Raw genomic sequence first — 23,177 nt, forward strand, 5'->3', positions numbered from 1 at the left:
CACAATCAATTCTATATTGTACAAACAAATTTAAAAGGAACCCCAGGCGGGGTAAACGACAAAAAGATTGCGTGTACAATGTTAAATACACTCACAGTTCATTTGGAGCCATTTAAAGCATGCGCTACAAACCTATTTACTCCATTCGCGAAGTGCACGCGTCTTTGGACAGACACTGTTTCGAGTTATCGTCTTATATAGAGATTCCATATCTGTTATTAGGAAGCCAGTGTCTTATGTCGCGTTATGAATTTCGTTTAGGTTCACTGTACTTACGTATTTACCCACACAGCAAGGAATATTTCCTCAATCAAAAGAAAATATTTTCCTTGGTTTTCAAAAGGTTTTCCTTCTCTGAAGATTTCCATGCTGGTTTCCCCAATGTATTCCGAATATTTCCCAAAAATATTTTCCCAAAAATGTTTGTAAAACATTTTAGAAATTACCTGGAGTACATTTTGAGAATGCTTGCCGGAAAGTAAAACCAGGAAAATATTCACAAAATATATTAGAAATATTGTTTTGGATCTAATTTAATATGTTTTCACTGTTGAGAAGGGAAATATTTTCGAAATGATACTAAAAATGTTTTCCATATATGATACGGAAAGCAATCAAACGAAATATATTCCACATATTTAAAAAATGTTTTCTAATTCGTTATTTGTAATATTTTCTATTTTTACGAGAAAACGTATTAAATATATATTTTTAAAAACATTTAGAATATTTTAAAAATAAATTATTTCGTAATATAAGAAATATTTTTCAGAAATGTTTTTAAAAGGTTTACTTAATTTTTACAAAAGTATTTTGGTAATCTTCTCCTATAACTTAAATTAAGTATTTTCGTATGATATTTTAGTATTATTTCCAGAATATTTTATGGAATTTTGAATATAAAACTTTAAAACAGTTAAAAGAAAACATTAAAAATGAATAGAAAATGTTTTCCATTGTGTTTTGGAAGATATTTTGTGTCTTTAGTGAACAACATTTTCTGATATAGGTCTATTATAGAAACATTTTTACATGTTTTCAGAATATACTCTTCCGTTACTGGAGAAAACATATTCCTTGTTATATCTGAGAAGTATCCCAAGTATATGCCGGAACTATTTTTTAAAATGTGTTTGGAGAACATTTAATTAACTACGGGAAGCATTGGCGTTAAATAAGCTTTCCGGGCTTAATCCTCCCCCGAAATTGTTTTACTATATTAAAGTAAATGAAATATCCTGCACAATTTTCACATTTTCAGGAATAAAGTTAGCAAAGATTCCCTCCACAAAACAAAATCGTAAATATGCCACTGAACAGGATGTGCATGTTTAGAACGTTAGTAGGAAAATAATGTATGGAAAATTTTCACAAATTGTAATAGAAATATTGTGTTGAATGTAATGTAATATGTTTTCAATGTTGAGAGCAGGGGTAAAAGTGGATCTGAAAAGGTTGGGGGACGGTAGGTAGCGGATGACGTCACGTCGTTCACCCTGCCTATCTTTGCCCATTGTAATTTTTTTTAGGAACTGGGTAGACGCCGTATATATTTTCTCGAGGTGGGGGTGGCGTCCCCCCGTACTTTTACCCCTAGTTGAGAGAGAAAATGTTTTCTAAGTAACACAAAAAATGTTTTACATACATGATAAAGGAAACAGAATAGGCCTATAAACAGAATAAAATGTTTTCCAACATGTCATTTACATTCTTTTCTATTGTTACAAGAAAACATATGAAATATAATTTTTAAAATATTTCGAATATTTTAAAAATAAATTCGTTCGTAAGATAAGAAATATTTTTAAAACTCCTATTAATTTTGTATGGAAATGTGTTTGTTATCTTGTCCTGTAACTGAAATGAAATATTTTCATGTAATATTTTAGAATTATTTGCAGAATATTTTATCGAATGTTGAATAAATTCTCTCACGAGAGTATCGTAGTAGCATTATTACCAATCATTATACTAATTATAGCAGCACCAAAGAAATATATTTGTTAAAAATTTGAAATTTATGATATCCAGTGTGTGAGATTGCTAATTAGCATCGCTACATCAACCGTCATTTGTTTATCAAAGGTACCAGCATTCCTTGCGCGCTATGTTGAATTCACAAGTCAAGACAAGAAGGAATATTTAAAAAATAAATAAATAAAATAAAATAAATCTCACTATATTCAGTCATGTTGAAGAAGATATCTTTATATAGAAAAAGGGTTATAGTTAAGGAGCCAGGAATTATTCATTGAATATCTACCTACTTAAAAAGTTGGTAATATACCCAATTTTAATCAGTTAATGAGTGATTTGAAATTAAAGAAGACTTTTCCGAAGTCGGAGGCACACTTCAACTCTGTTAATAGTGGAGAAGAAAGAAAGAAAGACAAGAAAAGTCGGTAAGTATAACGATTACATAAAATAATTTAGTTTTATTGTCTTTATAAGTGATTGAGTGTCTGTATAGTATACATGAAGCTGCATCAGTTCCCGAATAAGCAGGACGCTCATACTTTTAGGGATTATTCATTGAGTATGTACGAACTTACAAAGGGGGTAACAAAGCGACTTTTATTTACTTATCGACTGATACGAAAATAAAAAAAGAACGTACCTGTTCTTTATATCTGCATATCTGCATATGTAGTGCCCTTGTACTTTATCTATGACTATGTGTGTGTGGAGGGGGGGATTTAAGGCATATCGCATGTCTTGTGCACATGGGTACTTCTTATATTGCACTACGTAGAAAATTTATGGTATTTCATGTAGAAATGGTAATAGAACACAAGAAACGCAGATCAGGGTGTTCTCATGTATACTATGTATTATCGAGAAATTTATGTTTACAAATTAATAAAGGTATGGGATGCTAGATTTCTATTTTTCATCTCTATACATAAAATACCGTGAAGGTTTACTTTTGGCTCACCAGTCGAAATAATTGCTGAAAAATAGATTCTTTTAATAATTTTCTTTTTATTGTCGGATTGAGTATAGCCCGCTCCCCCCAATGATTTTTAACGAATCATAGTGATTCTAACGATTCATACTAGTTCATAATGAATCGGAATCGCATGTTATAAAGATTTAAGATGTAAATCTTGCGGTAAGGAAGCTTTAGTATAAGTAGTAGTAGTAGCTTTAGTAGCGGTAGTAGTAATAGTAGCAGTAGTAGTAGTAGTTAGTAGCAATAGTAGTAGTAGTGGTGGTAGTTAGTAGCAATAGTAGTAGGAACGGGTTAGAAGCCCCGCAGGGGTTGGTTTGGTTCTGTTCTCGATATAAGTAGTAGTAGTACTGACTCTTCCAGTTCCGGTGACAAAGAACTGGGGGGAGCGGGCTATACACAAGCCTTATTGTCTCCTAAAGATTTGCGCTAGGCGATTTGAAATACGTCACATGGAATAGATAAAATTCAAAAGGAGCGTCAGAAGTAATTGTCGAAAAAGTATAGTTATTCTTTTATGATTTGCGTATATATATACGTTGCGGATGTATGACGTAAAAACTACAGTGCAAAAAATATAAATCAGCCTGTACTACGTGTAGGGATGTAGAACACAGGTTCCTCTTCCCATTTATCTGTAATAAAGACAGAAATCAACGTGCCCTGCGGGGCTCTAACCCGCCTTCACTTGCTAACGCTCGCTCGGCAATACTATGTGAATTAAATATTTTACTTTGATACAGAAAAGAAACATCTATTAACCTATATGGGGGACCTGTGTTCTAGAAGCTTCCCGCACCAATACTGTCTGAGTCAGAGCATTGCGAAGTTGGAGGTCAGCAGGAGCGAGGGGATGCTTCCAAAGGGAAAATATGCGGGCAAGTCTTTACTTTAGTCAAGGCAGTGACAATGACCAATTGATCTGAACCGGTTTCTGCAGTTACAGTTCCCAAGAAGGAAAGAGAAAACAACGTGCCCTGCGGGACTCTAACCCGCCTTCACTCGCTAATGCTCACCTGTGGTGCTTGGGGTCCCGGGTTCGATCCCAGCCCCAGCCAAGTGAACTTTGTGGTGAACAAACACCGTGTGCGTGGGTTTTCTCGGGGTTCTCCCGTTTCCTCCCACTTTCTTCATTTCACCATTACATTCATTTCTCATAATCATCGTCTCCTTTAGCCTAACCGGCATAATCGTGGGACGTAAAACTAAAAGATTTCATTTCATTTCATTTTTCGCTAATGCTCATTCGGCAATACTATGTACTGACATAATATCACTGCCTTGTTCAAAGTAAAGAGTTTAAAAAGATGCGTACATTACCATTTTTATGACAGGTTATAATGATTCTGCGTGCAGTTTTACTTCTGGTGTGCCACTCGAAAGCAGTGTTTCTTTCAAAAGTAATGTTCCGGGGGCATTGCTCGTGCTATTCTAGTTATTATTATAAACGTATTATTTTGGTCTGCTCCGGGGAGCCACTGCCCTCCCAAAGACAAGTCTGGAAGAAGCACTGCTCGAAATACTTAGTGAAATATAATTATTTCGCTACTTTCCTTCTTGTTGTCTATTTAATGATTTTCGCCAAGCGACGTATAAATTTTTCACTTATAAATTCAAGGCGACCGTCAGAATTAATTGTCGAAAAATTACAATTCTTTTACGATTTGCGTATTTATACTGATTCCTGATGTGTGGATAAGAAGCCCAAAAAATACAAACCAATCTGTGTTACGGGGCTACTAAAAAGCACGAATGCCATCTAACCGAGTCAGGGAGGGTGAAGGCGGGGGGGGGGGCCGAGGGGATGCTTCCGAAGGGAGTAGGCACGTACATTTCTATTTTGGTGACGGGATAATTGCGCGTATATTACCATTTTAATGACGTATTTACGACTTTTTTTTTCACGGGAGAAGGGCTTGGCTAACTTTGTTCTCCAAGATAATTCATTTACTTTAATATAGTAAGTACAATTTCAAGGGGCTTAAGCCCGGAAGCCCCCCTTAAATACACCAGTGGGTTATAATAATTCTTGGGTTCTCTCGAGCAGACGTTTACGCCGAGAACAAAATTTATAGATAAAATATGATGTGAAATATTTTTCGTGAAGGAATGAGAGTGTGAATGTATGTTATTTCTGTCATTGCACAGCTTATTGAAATGGATTTTGAATGCAAATAGGGTAGAAGTAAGCGGCGGGAATTTCCGGTTCATACGTCAGTTGTGAACATCTGCGATGGCCGTAATGTAAACTTTTTTTTTTTTTTAAAAGAATTGTGTAATAAAGAGAGAAGGATTATAAAGTTTCTACAGTCATGGTATGGTGAAGCGCGTAAAATCAACTGCGCAAAGTGTGGAAAAGATTTATTCAAGAAGAAAAATTCAGAACAGAGGCAATAGCCCTACATACACTATTTTCTGTCGTAAAGGTAAGAAAGAAAGGCGGTGTAACACTTGTGTATTAGCTGTGAAAGGTATTTTTTTTTTAGGATCGAAATTAAGTGTTTTTGAAGATAAGAATAATTACAAATATTGTAAATGTTTTGCACCATCCTCGTTTATGCGTGCCCCCCTGCTGTGCTTCTGCCCTGACTCAGATAGCATGCGTGCTTTTTTACTGCCCACCTAATAGAAGTTGTTTCGCTTTTTCTTTTAGAGCTCCTCATTTAGTACATAGGGGGGCGCGGTTGCTCAGTGATAGAGCGTTCACCTCCGGTGCTTGGGGTCCCTGGTTCGATCCCAGCTCGTGCCGTGTGGACTTTCTCGTGGGTTTTCTCGGGGTTCTCCCGTTTCCTCCCACTTTCTTCATTTTTCATTATCACCGTCTCCTTTAGCCTAACCAACATGATCGTGGGATATTAAACTTAAGGATTTCTTTTCGTTTAGTGCATGTTCTGCAAAAAGAAACCGGAAGATGCAAGAAATGCGTCAAAATTTGGTAAAACAGTCTGCTTGAGTATTACCTAATTCTGCCTGCAGGTTTACTATTGGCGTGCCGCTCGACATGTAAATATTTCACCTGGCATATATAAAATTAAAGGGGGCCATCAGACTAGATTTGCCGAAAGATTACAATTATTCTTTTGCGATTTGCGTATATATATATATATATATATATATATATATATATATATATATATATATATATATATATATATATATATATATATGTGTGTGTGTGTGTGTATTGTATTGTGTTCAGGGTTTGCCCAATTGGGCCCAGCCCGGAAAAACCCACCTAGGTTTTTGAGCTTTTCGTTGGTATATTATTGGTGCAATTAAGGTGATCAAGTGATTGGAAGTGGTTCTTATTAGATTTTGGACTTTCCTTGGGCGAATTAGTTGCTTTCGCGCTAAGATATACAACATTCAACGTAAGACCGAGGGCGCGGTGGCTCAGTTGTAGAGCGTTCACCTCCAGTGCTTGGGGTCCCTGGTTCGATCCCAGCTCGCGCCGTGTGGACTTTGTGGTGGCAAATACCGTGCTCGTGGGTTTTCTCGGGGTTCTCCCGTTTCCTCCCACTTTCTTCATTCCACCATTTCACTCATTTCTCATTATCACCATCTCCTTTAGCCTAACCGCATAACCGTGGGACGTTAAACTTAAAGATTCCATTTTTTTCAACGTAAGACCTTTATAAAGTTGTGAATGCACTGAATGCATTAAAAAAGCCGTACCTTAGATTCAGAGTGGAAAGAATCAAAGAAGTTGTCATTTGAAGAGGGATACACTATGTTTAAATTCTTGTAAAAAAAAAAAAAAACCTTTCTGGCGCCCTTTTTATTTTTTCTTCGCTTTAAATACATACTATTGTGCCATGAATACTTCTCAGAATCATCTTCCTGTAAACTTTATTTCCCAAAAGCATGTACTACAAGCGCTGTTATAACATTCAAAACACTTTGAAAATCCTTATTTTAGCAAAATGCGCAATTTTCCCATCTTCAAGTCACACGTTCCATTTAAGTGTCCGTGGAAGAGAGAGTTGAACATGTATAGAGTATATTTGAAGGGTAAGGGGAAAATAGAAGGAATGTCACAAAATTGTATTTTTGAGAAAACGGTGTTTTAATATTGAAAACCTCGTAAAAAGGCATAGGCTTAATCAAATCTTTTGCCTGTTTTTACATAGATATTTTTACATCTACGGATGCATATATATATATACAGGCAAATAGTACCAAAAGTCACCATCTCATAGGACAAAGTACCCAATAAAGCACACACATGGACATTCCTTGTTTTTTCCCCTTACCTTTCATTTCATCCTTTTACTGAATTGTTCTGTCATGTTGGTAGTTTTCTTGAGCATTTCATGATTCATTCCTATATTCGCGATTTTTTGTATTCTTTGCAATGCAACGTATCAAAATTATTCATTTGTATAAGGCAAAATAATATGTATGGCCTGCTCCGTGGGGAAAGAAATCAAGCAAGGTAGCGGTCATCAAGGCCTTAGTAACCACCTCGGCATTCACCTGGTACGACTGAGGGAAAAAGGATGATCGGGTCCAGATTTGAGATCAGAGCATTCGGAATGAGACGCTAGTTCTTCATCAACTCAAATGCTGCCACATGTTTTCAATTTTTTTTTTAATAGGTTTAATATTTATAAGATGCTATACTTTTTAAAAAAAATGTGTGACCGCTTCAACATGTTACAACGTCCGTAAGTAAGCTACAGTCTGAGGTATGTCACTTTCAGCTGAAGCTGTTGTCTTCCTTGCCGTTTACATTTTCTTCAGGATGTTACTTTTGTAACACAATATTGTCTTCACAAGCTGCTGTAGGTCCTACACAAACATTTTAAATATTTTTGTAAGTTTAAGATGTAATAATTGATCTTTAATCATTCCCTGCTGTTATTATGTTATTAAACGCTGCCTATTATTTTTATTTTCAGAAACTGTGTAACACAAGAGAAACGTAACTAACGATGAGATCGCGTAGATTATTGGGATTTGGCTTCAACATGTCATACAGAGACGAACAAGAAGATCAGTTAAGAATTCAGCTGCAGTTCCACAGAACTTTAACTGACAATTCGCAGCGTCGAATTTATAGTTAGTTGTGGTAATCAAAAGTGACATTATAAAGAAGCAAATACGTTTTCTGGTTATTCAACAATGTGATATTTCTTGAAAGTTGCAAAAAGTGACATTTCGTGAAAAGATCTATTCCCCATGCGCCGTAGATTTGTAGAACATATTTTCAGCAACATATTTTACATAAATATTGTTGTTGATTTTTTTTTTAATTAGTGTCAGTGACATAATTTTCTAGAACAAGTGTTGAAGATTGTTCTTAATGTGATATTTGAGAAGATTGTTCTTAATGTATAGAAACAAATAATACGAGCAGCATGAAGATGCTGCTGAAGAGTATTTAAATAAATAATGCCAGAATAGTGTACATTTATATTTTTATTTAACTACTAACCGATATAAACTTATATAGATGTATATTTATTATAGTGTACAGTGTAAATTATAACTACATAATGTTAGCTTGCTCTCATAATTTTAAGCTGATTTTATTATTATTATTATTATTATTATTATTATTATTATTATTATTATTATTATTATTATTATTATTAACTCAAAATCTTATTTACACACAGAATGCTTCAGGGTGTTCCACTGCTACTACTGGTATGTGGCCACGCCGTCTATGTACGTTGGGGTGTCTTATGTGATGTTGCGAGGTTCAGACTGCAAATTAGAGCCTTCACAATCATCGCGTGCCAATTTACAAAGCGGCTATATTGGATTTATTATTTTTAAGATAGGAAAAGGATTGCCAACAATTGTTTCTTGAAATGGATGTCTAAACTTCAATCCTTTTCGTATTAAAAAAAAAAAATCCAATACAGCCGCTTTCAAAACTGGCAGGCGACGATTGTGAACACACTGATGTGCAGTTTGAATGTCGTAAGTCACATAAGACACCCCAACATATATGCACGGCGTGTCCACATACCAGTAGTACCAGTGAAACACCCAGAAACATTTTGTGTGTAAATAAGAGTTTGAGTTTAAAAAAAAATGCTTAAAATTATGAGAGCAAGTTAACATTACGTAGTTATAATTTACACTGTTTATTATTATTATTATTATTATTATTATTATTATTATTAGTAGTAGTAGTAGTAGTAGTAGTAGTAGTAGTAGTAGTATTTTATTTTTATTTTGTTTTTAGTTATTTATCTATTTATTTATTTTTTTGATCTGAGTCTGTGGGCCGCAATGGTTCCTCGTCATGAAGACAGAGTGAGGCAAAGACGTCTAAGCAGGTAAAATTGTACAGAAGAATCTTATGTTTTCTTCCAGCTGCTATGTCACAGCCTGGCCGCCTTGTTTTCAACCTACTATTTGTTCCCAGCAAGAAGCCGTTATACCGTATATGCAGAGTGACGCAAAAGTCCGGAGCCCATAGGCCAACTCGGTTACTATTGCAGGTATGGAAACACGGTAAGATATGTAAGGACTCTTTTAAATTCCAGCAACACTTTTGTTTTTGTACTAGTGTACCGCTCAATAAAGAAAATGCGTTACCATACATCATGTCGGGCTACATGAATGAAAGAATGTGTTCTTTGAAATTAGCTACACCGAGAAGAATTGAAAGGAGACACAGTGAAGGATAAACATGCAAATGCAACATCCACGCCAGAGGCGTAGCAACCACGGTGTTGAGGGGGGGGGGAGCAGATACGAAGGACGTGAAATTGGGTCTTGCACTATATTTTTCATTGTGTCTTTCCGTTCCCTTTGGTCCAAATAATTTCAAACTTTCTTTCTTTCATTCGTTGTTGTCCAACAGTGGCAGCGTTGTACTTTTCGTTACTATTGGGCGGTATACTAATATAAAAACAAAACTTGCTGCATTTTAAAAATTTCCTTCTGTATCTTACCTTGTTTTCGTATCTGCAGTAGTAACCGAATTGGCCTATGGGCTTTGGGTTCTATCATGTACAGAAAATATTCTGTAAATATTTTGTCATGTACAGAAAATATTCCCTAAATATTTTGTCATGCACAGAAACTATTCTTTAAATATTTTCTGTGATGTACAAAAAATATTCACTAAATATATTTTGTCATGTAAAGAAAATATTTTGGCATATGTAGGAAAATATTGTCTGCGTTATTGGTAAATAATTTTAAAATATTCCATGAGAAACATTTTAAAAACCATTCCGTTAACATTGTATAAAACGTTTCAAATACTTTTTCAGTAATGTTTGGAAATCGTACAGAAAACATTTTTAGGAAAACTTTTCTAACGGCGTATAAAATATTTCTACAACGTTTTTGAGTGTATTTAGAGAATATTTTCAGTATTATGTGGAAAATGTTTTCAACAACATATGGAATATATTTCCTTAAGGGAAGTAGGATACATTTTCTGAAGGAAAATGATGGCACGTTTTAGAAACGTTTTGAAAATATTTCATTGCTGTGTGGGTACATACGTGTTAGTAAATTGGATACGTTATGAACACGTAAAGCCTCTAATGAAGCTGAAACATATGTAACAAAGATTATTACAGATAAGGAAAAAGAATTGGCATCATCTTTCATTGATATTTTAGAATGTTGTATGAAAGATCCCATTTTTGTTGTCGAAAAGACGGCAGAACTCGACATCCATAAATGCTTAACAGTGACCAAAGCCGTAGACGATCCGGAATGCGAAGTTGTAGAAGATGACATCGATGCAGTACCAACAGAGTACAAGAAAAAAGTCGTCAAGTTTTGGAAATCTAAATCAAGTCCTGCAGGAAAAAAAATCAAGTGTACAAACTAAATTCAAAAAGTAAAACATACGTCGCAACTTTACCGGTGGGAAACTTAAATTGATAATCAAGGAACACGCAATGACAAATGTTCATCTATTTCCAATTTTGTGTATGCAAAGTTCATTGAAGCCAAAAGAGATTTCATGCCTGTACATGACATGCATCTCCGTAAATGAGCAATTGAAAAAGCGAAAGAAATTAATCTTGAAAACTTTAAGGTTTCCAAAAGTTGATACTCCCACTTGTGAGGGGAACCGCCCCCACACACAGGGATCCCCTACCCACAATTGAAGTATCTTTAGGCAAATGAAAACGAATGACAACGATTGTAGACAACACGTCAATTTTTAAATCAAAAGGCCGATTTCTACTACGAAAGCCGAAAATCGCAAATGGTCCACTGCCCCACCCAAATATAGGGTTCCGCCGAAATTTGTTGTGCCGATCTTTATTCCACGAGCCTCCCTAACGATATGCACGAACCTTTTTGAAATCTGAGATTTACACTTCGGACACCCTCCTTGTTAGACCGTAAACTATGTTACATTACTAAAGGTTACGGCTTACCAACGGGCTTTGGCTAGCGAAACGATTTGTGAGTTAGGGCTGACTAGATAGTTTGTCTTATGAGATGAGCTTGAGACTTCATTTTAATGTTCCGTTACGAAATAAATGACTAGTAATGACTAGTTGAGTTGAGTTGATTTTAGTTTAGCGTCCCTTTCAGCAGCGAGGCTATATGAGACGTGGACCTACTGACTAACGTGGAATCCGAACCACATGAGCTCCCGCCGGGAATCGAACAAGGGTCTCCCACGCCAAAGACGCGTACGCTAACCGCTTAGCCACGACGGAGCTCTAGTAATGACTAGCCAACGGGTCATCATGATATGTCAAATTTAATCCTGAATACTTCTCCAAGATAATTTAAATTCAAATCAGTAAACTAAATGTCGTTAAACAGACTGCACTTTAAATCTACGGTGTTATCTGTTTAGGTCAGCGTTTGCCAACCTTTTTCAACTTGCGGCACACTACGGGTGTAAATTGAATGCTCGCGGCATACTCATCGATTAGTAGTAGTAGTAGTAAAAAGAAAATACCGTCGTATTTTTTTCTGTGATTACTGACCTTCTCACAGAGAAAAAAGCTCGATCACTGGTTTCCCCCCATCGTAAATCATTATTTTATTTTTCATTCTAATTCAAAAATAAAAAACAATTCCAACGAAATATAGGACTCAGGCTTTTAAAAATACACTTTCTTTTTGAAGACTCTATCCAACGTTTCACTAAGGAAGATCACTAAATAACAAACGAACAAACAAATCTCTTGTACTTTTAAAACAGATGAAGGTAATTTGTATGAATGTTTGCTTTGTCGAAAGGGTAGAATGAGATTTTAAAATTTCAAGTTACAAAATAACCTCTAACAATGAAGAAGCAATAATGGTCATAGCAATGAGAATAAATACTGTTTTTAAGATTAAAAATGTATAGACAAGTAACAGTGTGAAATATAATTTATTAACGGTTAATATACGTCACAATTTTTAAATATTAATAAAATTCTGTTTTAGAAATACAATATGTGTAGTTGTAATGTATGTATATACAATAATATATTACAATTACGGTAATTTTTCCATTGTAGAGGTTCATAGTAATGTGAAATACAAATACACATTTTTTCTGGCTTGTAATTTCGTTGCTGTATAATTAATAATTTTGTTTTCATTTCCTCGCGGCACACCGGTTGGGAAACGCTGGTTTTGGTGATCACATTCAATATCTGTTAAATTTTTCGAAAAGTTTGAGTTTTATAATCGTAGTTCGAAAATATTTTTAATTCGAAACATGAGTTTCATATTTTGATTTTGAAACTTTCTGAGTTCGAAAACTTGTGGTTTGAAATTTTGATTTGCAAGTTTTAAGTTTGAACCTTTCAAAGTTCGAAAAAAAATGTTTCAAAATTTGGTTCGAAAAGTTTTTAGGTTTCAAATTCGGTTTGAAATCTTACGTTCGAAAATTTTAAGTGTAAAATGTATTGTTCCAGGAAGTATGATTTGATTTTCTTAGTTGTTAAACTTTAGAGTTTCCAAATTTCTTTCAAAATTTTATTTTAAATCTTTTAGTTTGTAATTTTGATTGAATGATTTGTTTCAAAATTTTGTTCTGAACTTTTTAGTTTCAGAATTTTGTTTTGAAAATTTTTATTTTTTGATTTGATATTTTTTGTTCGAAAAAGAATTGAAAACTGTTTAAATGTTTTAGTTTGAAAATTTTTAGTTTTTCAAAACATTTAATTTTGAAAATTCTTGCACTCAGCGGAACCGTCTCGAAAAAGAATCGGAGCAGTTTAGATGTTCAAAATCTGGCAACATTATTTCCATCAATGAAGCGCTTACTGAGCAACAAAACGCTGAGCGTTTAAAGAATCGCTCGAACAATGAACTAATTAGATTTAACCCTGGAGTGCTCGCTTGCGGACTCTCAGGCCGCAGTCAACAATGGTTGAAATTTTTCCCCGCGCAAATCACCTCTCCCCATTCCTATTTTTTATACCTCCCAACAATCGGCTTCTGCTTATCAGTACAGAGTTGCACTTCGAAGCGTGCACTAGTGTTGGAGATATTAGCTAATGCGGAGCGTGAGTCCGCAGCGACCATTAACGTTAGCTAAATATAGTGATGACCAGAAAGATGTGGGAAAGCTCAGTGGGTAATAAATATAAATATGACGAAGAGAAAAAGCGTATCCAGCGTTTGTTGGATGAGTGCTCAGTCGATTTAAATGATACCGTGTATGAAGATGATGAAGATGAGAGAGAAGACGACAATTTGACTACTGAAATCATGGACACGGACACCGAACAGGAAATATCTGATGAAGAGGATGTGCCACATAACAAGCACGTTAGTCCATTCTAACTGGAGAAAGATCAGAAGACAAAGTGGAGTGTGCACGTACTCCCGAAAAACGTAAGAACAAGATCAGTGAACGTAGTGACGCATTTACCTGGTGTAAAACAAGCCACGAAGGATTTGAAAGACCCAATTGAAATTTGGAAATATTTTTTTTCCGGAAGAAATAATGAACGCTATTGTAGACAATACAAACAAAATATTGAACTTGTAAGACACAACTATACGCGTGACCGTGATGCAAAAGAAACAAATGTTGCTGAAATTCAGGCCCTCATTGGCCTGATATATTTAGCAGGCGATTCGAAATGAAGTAGGCTTAACGCTGAAGACCTGTGGCGAACGGATGGTACGGGCGTAGATATTTTCAGACTCACTATGTCTCTATCCAGATTTCGATTTCTTTTACGTTATGTTAGGTTTGATGATCCCGCAACTCGTGAACAGCGCAAAGCTCAAGATGAGTTAGCTGCGATTAGATTCGTTTTTGACACATTTGTTCAAAAATGTAAAACTGCTTACACACCTTTCGAGTTTGTAACCGTAGATGAAAATCTTGAGGCATTCAGAGGAAGATGTGCGTTCCGCCAAGCAAACCTAATATGTATGGAATTAAAATATTTGCTCAATGTGATTCAAAAATGTACTATACAAGCAATCTGGAAATATATGTTGGCATGCAGCCTCCGGGACCTTAGGAGTGGATAATTCGCCGTCGTCTGTGGTTGAAGGACTTTGTGAACCAATAAAAGGGACGGGTAGAAATGTCACCACGGACAATTTGTTTACAAGTGTGGAACTAATGAAGACCTTAAAAGTAAACTAATGATTGACATTGCTGGGTACCATCAGAAAAAACAACAGAGAATTAACCTTTGAATTTTCAAAGCCAGTTAGTCGTCCCGAGGTATCATAGATGTTTACTTTCCACGAAGATCGTACCTTGGTGTCATACATTCGCAAGAAGAAAAGAAATGTTCTCTTGGCATCAAGCATGCGCCATGATGACAGTGTTGACGCCGAAACTGGAAAACCAGAAATGATATTGACATACAATGAAACTAAAGGGGGTGTTGATTTGGTGGACAAACTATATTCTGTCTATGACTGTGCAAGAAACAGTCGCAGATGGACGATGGTTGTGTTCTATTCTATGCTCAACATTGGAGACATAAATTCTTACATTATTTACAATGCGAACAACTGTTACTTGTGTGTCCCTCGACGAGAATTTTTGAAAGGGTTGTCCCTACGAATGGTAGAGAGCCTTCTGAAAATTAGGGCAACTGTCAGTAATATTTCCGGCAGTCTGAAGAACCGAATTCATGAGCTTCTTGGAACGGAAGCTACTCAAAACTTACCTGAAACTTCCAAAGGCGAACGGAGAAGGTCCAGTAAATGCGACAGAAAAAGAACCGACCTACTAGGTATTTTTGCATTCGATGCAAAACATTTTTGTGCTTAGAACATTCATCAGTGGTGTGTGTGGAATGCATTGAAAGTGCCTCGTGGAAAACTAAGTCATTAGGAAAATATTACAGAATGTATCTAGAACATGCGTATTTTGTATTGAAAGGCCTTCATAGAAAAAATTCAGTGTTGACGGAAAATGTCTTTCTTCTTCTTTTTTGTGACTGACACTATAATACAACAATATGCATACTATCTCTTTTATATTGTAGAAGCTCTGAGTTACAATAATGCTAAACAATTGGGATTTTAATTAAATTTTATCACGTAAAACATGTTTTGTAACTCATTCTAAAGTAACGATTTACTACAAGAAAATTAATAAACACAAATACGCTAGCGATAAATACAATCACTAAATCAAGTGATGAAATAATAATAGTTTTATAACGAGTGTTTTCGTGAAGGTGAATATTTTTTCAATAAAATAGTTAATATTCTTTGGGATTTTTGTAATATCATTTATTTAGTATGCAATTAAAAACTTTAATTTACCTGCGGAGTGTCAGTCCGCAGCGACTACTCGTGTCATAAAATGAGCGCGACTACAGCAAGGTTAAGCAAACGGTAAATGTAACTTCATTTTTTATTTTAATCCACGAACGGAAAGGAGAGGTACTAACTAGGTTCAAAATCACATCATCTCATCCCTTTTATCCTTCTCAAAAAATAAATATATCCTTTCAAAGTAAACCATTACACACTATTTGACAAGTAAATACTGTATATGTTCAATATACAATAACAAAAGAATGGCAATGATACTGACAACGAATACGTAAGCACATGTAACAATATAGCTGACGTTTGCTTCTAAGCATATGATTATAAGCCATTGCACGAAGAAGCTTTTTTAAACTTTGCAACATTTTTATTTAATCTGCGAACAAAATCGCGATAAATTAATGATGTTAACCAGGCCCGGAATCGTTCCTCCTTTACATATCTGAGATATATTCAATAAACGAACTGAAATTATACTCTTCGTAAAACCAAATTCTGCAATTTCACAACAAACTCGTATCCGTAACAACAAGAAGAAAAAGTGTAATGTAACATAAAATGTCCATGTTCTTTTCATACGTAAAATTGGTCGCACTGAATGGGGCACAGCGCTTGTCTCTAATGTGTTAGGTCCCTGCTTCAATCCTAAGTCAAGTAAGTACATGTTTTCCCCTGTTTCTTCCTATCATTTCTCATCATTGGTTCCTTGGACTCGAGGGGATGTTAAAGTTAAAATTTCCTGAAACTAGCACCAAGGATGAAACTCGGAGTACTGCAATGTCTATAACATAATAATCAGCATATGCAAGGTATCCATGTTCATCACCGATTTGGAACGAAATGGATCACGAAGTACATATCAAATTTAGGAAATCATCCTAAGTACACGTAGAAATAATCATATAACGTAATGGGGCTCCAATATCAATCATTAATACTCATCAAAGGAAACGGACTATAAGGTAGGCTTTACATACACACTATAAGGTAAGAAAGGTAATAACGTTCTTAAAATTTTTACTTATAAAAGGAACAAAATAAAGCCATAGGTGAGACTACCCCATAAAGGCGGAAGGTAAAATTATGTAAACTACAGGGAACGGGCCGCAAAATTTCGGTGAGCGCCACATCCCAGGGGGCGCAAATGTTAAAATCAAGTACAACACAATTGGCTATACTTACCTCCTATAAGGTAAAAAGAGAATAACAATCTCCTAATATTATGCCGTAAAAGGGAACAAAATCAACCTCTTGGTAGAACTACCTCATAAGGGCGTGACCTAACACCGCGTGACCCAAACAGATGTGGCTTAAGATCACGTGACCCAAGAAGGCGTAGCATAACATTATTTGACGCTATGACGTCATACCACTTGATACCAAAATGGGCGATGGGCGCCGGTGGCGTAAAATTGGGCGGCGGTCGCGGACGCCATGCTCCAGGTTCCGAAAAATATGTCCTCAAATGGGGCCATTACTACTATATTTGATATTTTTCTTTCTCTTTGTTAACTGCTTATTTTATAATTGACAGTACTTCTCGTCGATGGGAATATATATATATATATATATATATATATATATATATATATATATATATATATATATATATACATCTGCTTATGATTATGACATCAAATATGATCCGAAGCTTTCTGGCATCTAGTGGAAAGCTTGGAGTATATTAATATTTGTTTCCATATATTGTTATTGTAGACAGTTCCCATAATGACAATCGACTTCGATTTGATAAAATTTGAGAGAGAAATTTAACCTTTTATTTTGTGAGGGCATTTTATTACATTGTCATTAAGAAACACATATATATCATCTTACGAACCAATCATTATGGAAGAATTGCATGTGTATGTTGCAGCAGTGGTACCAATCTTTGAAAGTTTCATTAACAACTATTCTTCTTTTCTTTTTTAATTGATGTTCTGAGTAATTGCGCGTTCTGTGTAAAGGTGCAATAAGATTCTCTCTCTCTCTCTCTCTCTCTCTCTCTGTTTCCAGCTACCGGCATAGGCATATGGGAATTACCAGATATACTTTCGTGTGTACATAAGTTAGTGTGTGTGTGTGGCAGGGTCGGGGGTATGAAGTATTTATTATGATCACTTAGTGGAACTTACCGTAACATTCCGCACGATAACTTTTGAACGAATGCGATTTTTTTAATTCTGTTTTTTAGAAATAGATAAATTGAGTAATTATATCGAGGGAGTTTGTTAACGGAGATGATTTAGTCAACAGAAAGTGGTGCAAATAAGCCATTTCCGCTTTCAACGTTGATCACTGTAGAGCACATACTGTAATAGATAGCGACAAATGTTTACAGTTTACTTACTTACAATGCATTGCGTCTGCATATTTTTATATTTTAGTACTTACTTAACATGAATACTTACAAACAAAGAAAAATCTTCATATCTTCTCGTTTAAATTATATATATATATATATTGTCAACTTATACTGTGCTTGTGCCTATTAAGCCAGGGATGTAAACTAAGTGCACAGTATTTGTTGCTTCTACCTACTATCCAAAGTAGGTAGGAAACGAGAAACAACTTCTATCTCCACCAACCTAAGAAACTTAGGATTTATGTTGAATGACATGCGAAAGTGATATAATTAAAACTTGATAATGTTAATCTTTAGAGAACTCATTTATTCAATTATTGTTTATAGTAGAGCTTTTAGTAGTAAGATGTTTGTATGTGTTATTAAGTAAAATAGTCAACTCGCATTGCATAGAACTATCTATGAATTGGTCAAAGATTGAATATCAGAGATGTTATTCTAGCATACCTTGATGAACGAGGTTCGAACTTCAGACTTCACAGTTCGTCTCACAGTGGATGGATGTCCACTGGAACGTAGTTCGCTGTTGATCTCAATAATGGCTCTTATTGAGAATCCTACTCCTTGGACTACTCTCTGGTGACTGATCCTCTACGGGTCTCCCAGAACTGATGATCCTTGACTGATCGTCTACGGGTCTCTCAGAACTGATCCTGATTCCCTCAAACATTAGGTTTTTATCATCATGTTCGTGATGACGAATTCTATTGTTGTTGATTGCATATTCTGACGTTTTACATCTCTGAGCCGAAATTGTGCTTATTCACAATTTCTGCATTTTCTTTCATTGACCAAATTCTGTAGACAGCTTATGTCTGCGAAATTTCCACTTTTACCTAATTTTAGTTATGTGTCTGTGTTTACAAAATTTTCACAACGTTTGACATTTATATATTTCATATTTGTTTTGTTATTATTATGACACTGTAGACTCGTGTCTACTTCTTGATGAAACAACAAGCATCAGCAATGCATAGTGATGATATAACATGTCTGCAACTTAATTACAGCAATTTAGAATAATAAACAAAACATTGTAATATTTCTCTCTTAAACCAATTAATGAAATTAATAGATTTTAAATCTTTACATTTTCTATAATTTTGGAGTGTCGTGAAGCGCATACTGCAACACGCCCCTACTTTAAACTAAGGCATCTCCGATGCCGACTAGATCTTTGTAAAAGATCGGCTTTCGGAGAACTCCCTGTATATGAAATTTCAACATTGTTAATTAGTGTGAAAATTTTAAAAATAATTTATTTTGAAATCGAAAGCCAAATTATTGTTAAAACAAACAAACAAAAATTAATGATACGAATTTTCACGAATTTTCTTTTTCCTGATTTCTTTTCCAAAAGTTCATTTAGTTCTTTTCTCACTTACAAATTCACATCTGTTTGATGACAGCATACTGCATCTGCTTGATAACAGCATGTGTCTGCCATCTATTGACAAAACACAACACTATTTGAACTTTGTTCGTTGTCGACACAATAATGAATGTTTCTAACCTAAGTCCTTTCTTAGGAAAATTGAAACAGCTCTATTCATATTCACACTATATATATACACACACTATAGTATTTGTTTATACACTTTCACTATGGATTTCCATTTAAATTCAGCACAACACTAAAACACAAACATAAACAGCATTCTGTTTTCCGCAACCTTGACACCAATTGATTACCATAGTTGGCAACACAATGTCAATCTCGAGTCAACGCTTTTATGCAAAAACTGTTGAACTCAGCTAAAACTTCATCTCTCTCTCTCCTCCTTCTTCTGTAACTTCCGTTTGACCTTGACCGATTACATATTCACTCTACGTGTAAAGCGTCCTTCCGATACATAACTGTCTACGTGCACTCACTCTTACAGTTCTATTGTATGATACAATATCATCCTGATATTGTGATCAACCAATTCATAGTTCAAATGCAAATTATATGTAAATTCAAATATATTACTTTTTTTTTCCAATGAAGTGTGTAAATTACGTGATGTTTGATTTCGTGTGTGAACGTGTTATATATATTATATATTTTTTTCAACATCCTTTTATTGTGCTATATATCATCTCTACTTTTAATGGTGAGTACTCTACTATTTTATTAATTACTTTATCAAATTTAAACATTATTTATAATACTTTACATGTTACATTTCACAAATATTTTAATTTCTATTATTAATTATGTTCCGTAACCGATTTTCTTTTAGTTATTCCTATTATTAAATTACTTATTTATCACAATTCACTGCACATAAAACGTATTTACAGATTCGGGGAATTATACTGAAGCAGACTCATATTTCCATGAATCTGGGATCTAGGTCTTTGTTGTTTTCTTGCGGCCAGACTCGCAAGATCATCTTATAAATCCGTTTTATATACAGCTACTTTATCTATTTATTTACTTCCATTACTACTATTTATTTATTTAACAAAAAAATTATTTACTTTAACTCTCCATTCTTCTCCATACTCAAAAATCTTATTTATTTATTTAACTATTAAAATTTGTGAAAGAAGAATTTATCGTGTATAAGAATCAACTAAAATCGATATCTCGATATTATATTGATAATAACTAGTACATTAATTGTACTTCATACTTGTCTATTCCTAGATCTTGACTCAAACGTCTTTAATTACTGGCCTTGTAACCCAAAACTATCTAAGCCATTGTCACATTCAGGTATAATTAATATAATCATAAATCAATCATAATAATTTTGATAATAATTAATAATAATAATCTTAATAATAATTAATAATAATATAATAATAAAGTAATGTTAACTAGCGCTAAATAATAATAATTAATTAAATCCTTTCTTGCCAAATGGCCTAAACGTTGAAACGAACGCTTTGATCAGTTTAATAAACATGATACTATAACTTGTCTCATAGCGTGCTATATCTATTTAAGGGTATCTAAATCGACTGCATATCGCAAAGTCCTATTTCCCCTAAAATCTCTTTTAGTAAGCTTATTTCTTTATTATAGCTATCTCTAGAGCTCTATATCTTAACTAGTATTTATCTTTAATGCTTACTCATATATTTATCTAGCTAGCTTCTTTTTTTTCATTAACATTACTAAAATATAATAATCATAATAATACATAATACTCATAATAATACTTAACCGTCAAATCTAGTGATAATAATAAAATATTTCAAGATTAATTAAAATCTTGCCTTGTCAAATCCATAATATTCTGTTTATTAATCTATATACTATTACATTAGCTATCTATTTCTTTATTTTAATTATTTTCCTTCTCTTTTTCCTCTTTCCAGATCTTTCCATCTCATTTTCTCATTCCTTAATTTAAATGCATGTGATCAGTATAATTTTTTTTGTACCTTTCCTTATCCTAGGAACTTAACTATTCTAACTTAATTGCTAGATAGCAAGTCTATTTTCTATTCTTAATTTTCTTAACACTTATGTTCTTAACATCTAACTTATTTCTATTCCTAAAATCCAATTACAAAAAAACAAAAAAAATTCAAAATTTTGATCTTCCTAGTACTCGACTAAATAGGTAAGACTCACTAAAAAAAATTCACTGCTTCGCGAAACGACAAGTGGGTATCTAATTCCTCTCTGTACCGCCTTAATGTCGCCGAAGACTTATGTGTTCCTACAAATTCTCGTGAGAGGTTTGGCGCACTCCCAGTTCAACGTCACGAAAATGTGATTTCTAACCTACCTAGGTTTTCCTATAAAGAATGTCCTAGTTACGTTGAATCTATTTACTATAACTTTTAAACTTACTCACTATACATTTAAATTTCATCAATCCATTTTTTTTTCTTTCTTGCCTTTATCTCCCTATTTACTAATATTTACTAACATGATCTTATTCTTCTATTTTTCTTTTTTTTCCAGATAGCTTCTTAAAAATTATCCTTCATGATCTAGTTATTTAATCCTATTTATTAATTTTAAAAATTCTTATTACTTCAATACTGTACTATTTACTATGTCTTGAAAACATTTCTGTTTATTTACTTTTATTTTAACTTCTGATGTTTACTTCCTTATTTTAAATTCATTTTATTTTAATCTTACTCAAAATTACTTATTTAAATCTTCCTAAAACTACAATAATATACAAATCCTCAACCTTATTATCTATATAACCATAATAATAATTCTTACTTACTAAACTAAATATAATTCCTATTTTTAAACTACTTATAATTACACTAACTATAAATCTAATTAACTACTTGCGTCTATATGTACCCGACTCCTATATTATAAACTTACAACTATAATTAATACTCACTATATACATACTACTGACTATGCTCTATTCCTAATATTTTCCATAACGCCGCTTCTTTCTTTCCAAGAAGAAATTAGCAAACGCTGCTGTATCCAACATTATCTTTTACCTAGATACAATTAACTTCGACTTTTTCTCTAGTGAGCTAAAAGTCCCTACTACATCAGCAATTTGAATTGCGTCCGTGCATTCATATATATATATATATATATATATATATATATATATATATATGTGTGTGTGTGTGTGTGTGTGTGTGTGATTCGCGTCTGAAAGGGCCAGTGTAACTTTTTGGCAAAAAATGAGATGTTCGTGAAATTTTAACGCCTATAAATGGATATTTTCCTTTGCAAGAAAAGCAAATGTTAATATGAATAGTATATATACTCCAAACTACTTCGTGTTGACATTAGCCCTTTTATTCCCAAGTCGCAGATATATAAAGTATGTGAACTTACATTGAAAAATTCTGGATACTTTAATCTGTTTTGAAATTCTTCCAACTTATATTGGACGTAAGTTTATTATCATTTTTGCTTAACTTTTCAAATGCCAAATACGATTGACATTTGTCTCAAACTGCTTACGTGGATTCCAAATTAAAATTGTGAGCCAAGCCACGAAGATAGTTCTCTAAAGGTCTTTGAGCGTACTCCTGTACAATAGTACGCACTCGACTTGCAGTTACTCTGTTTTTTTTTTCTGCCGATGGCCAATACTTGTCTAGCAACTTCTATTAATTTGATCAACAGCGTGCTCCTTTAACCGTGTATATCGACGATAACCGTTTGCGATAAGATAAAATTCGTTGCGCCATATAATTTTATGATAAAATTACACGCATCTCTTTACT

The 23,177-nt window shown here is 34.1% G+C and overlaps 1 long non-coding RNA gene across 1 annotated transcript; it reads left to right on the top strand.

Annotated features, from left to right (window-relative positions):
* The first annotated feature begins 2,372 nt into the window (after positions 1-2,372).
* On the top strand, positions 2,373-8,360 carry LOC145688909 (uncharacterized). The gene is made up of 2 exons (XR_014132016.1): positions 2,373-2,402; positions 7,852-8,360. It is a non-coding gene; the product is annotated as an uncharacterized LOC145688909 (long non-coding RNA).
* Positions 8,361-23,177: the final 14,817 nt, after the last annotated feature.

Source organism: Thermobia domestica, chromosome 7, assembly GCF_964235325.1.
Source record: "Thermobia domestica chromosome 7, izTheDome1.hap1.1, whole genome shotgun sequence".
NCBI lineage: Eukaryota > Metazoa > Arthropoda > Insecta > Zygentoma > Lepismatidae > Thermobia > Thermobia domestica.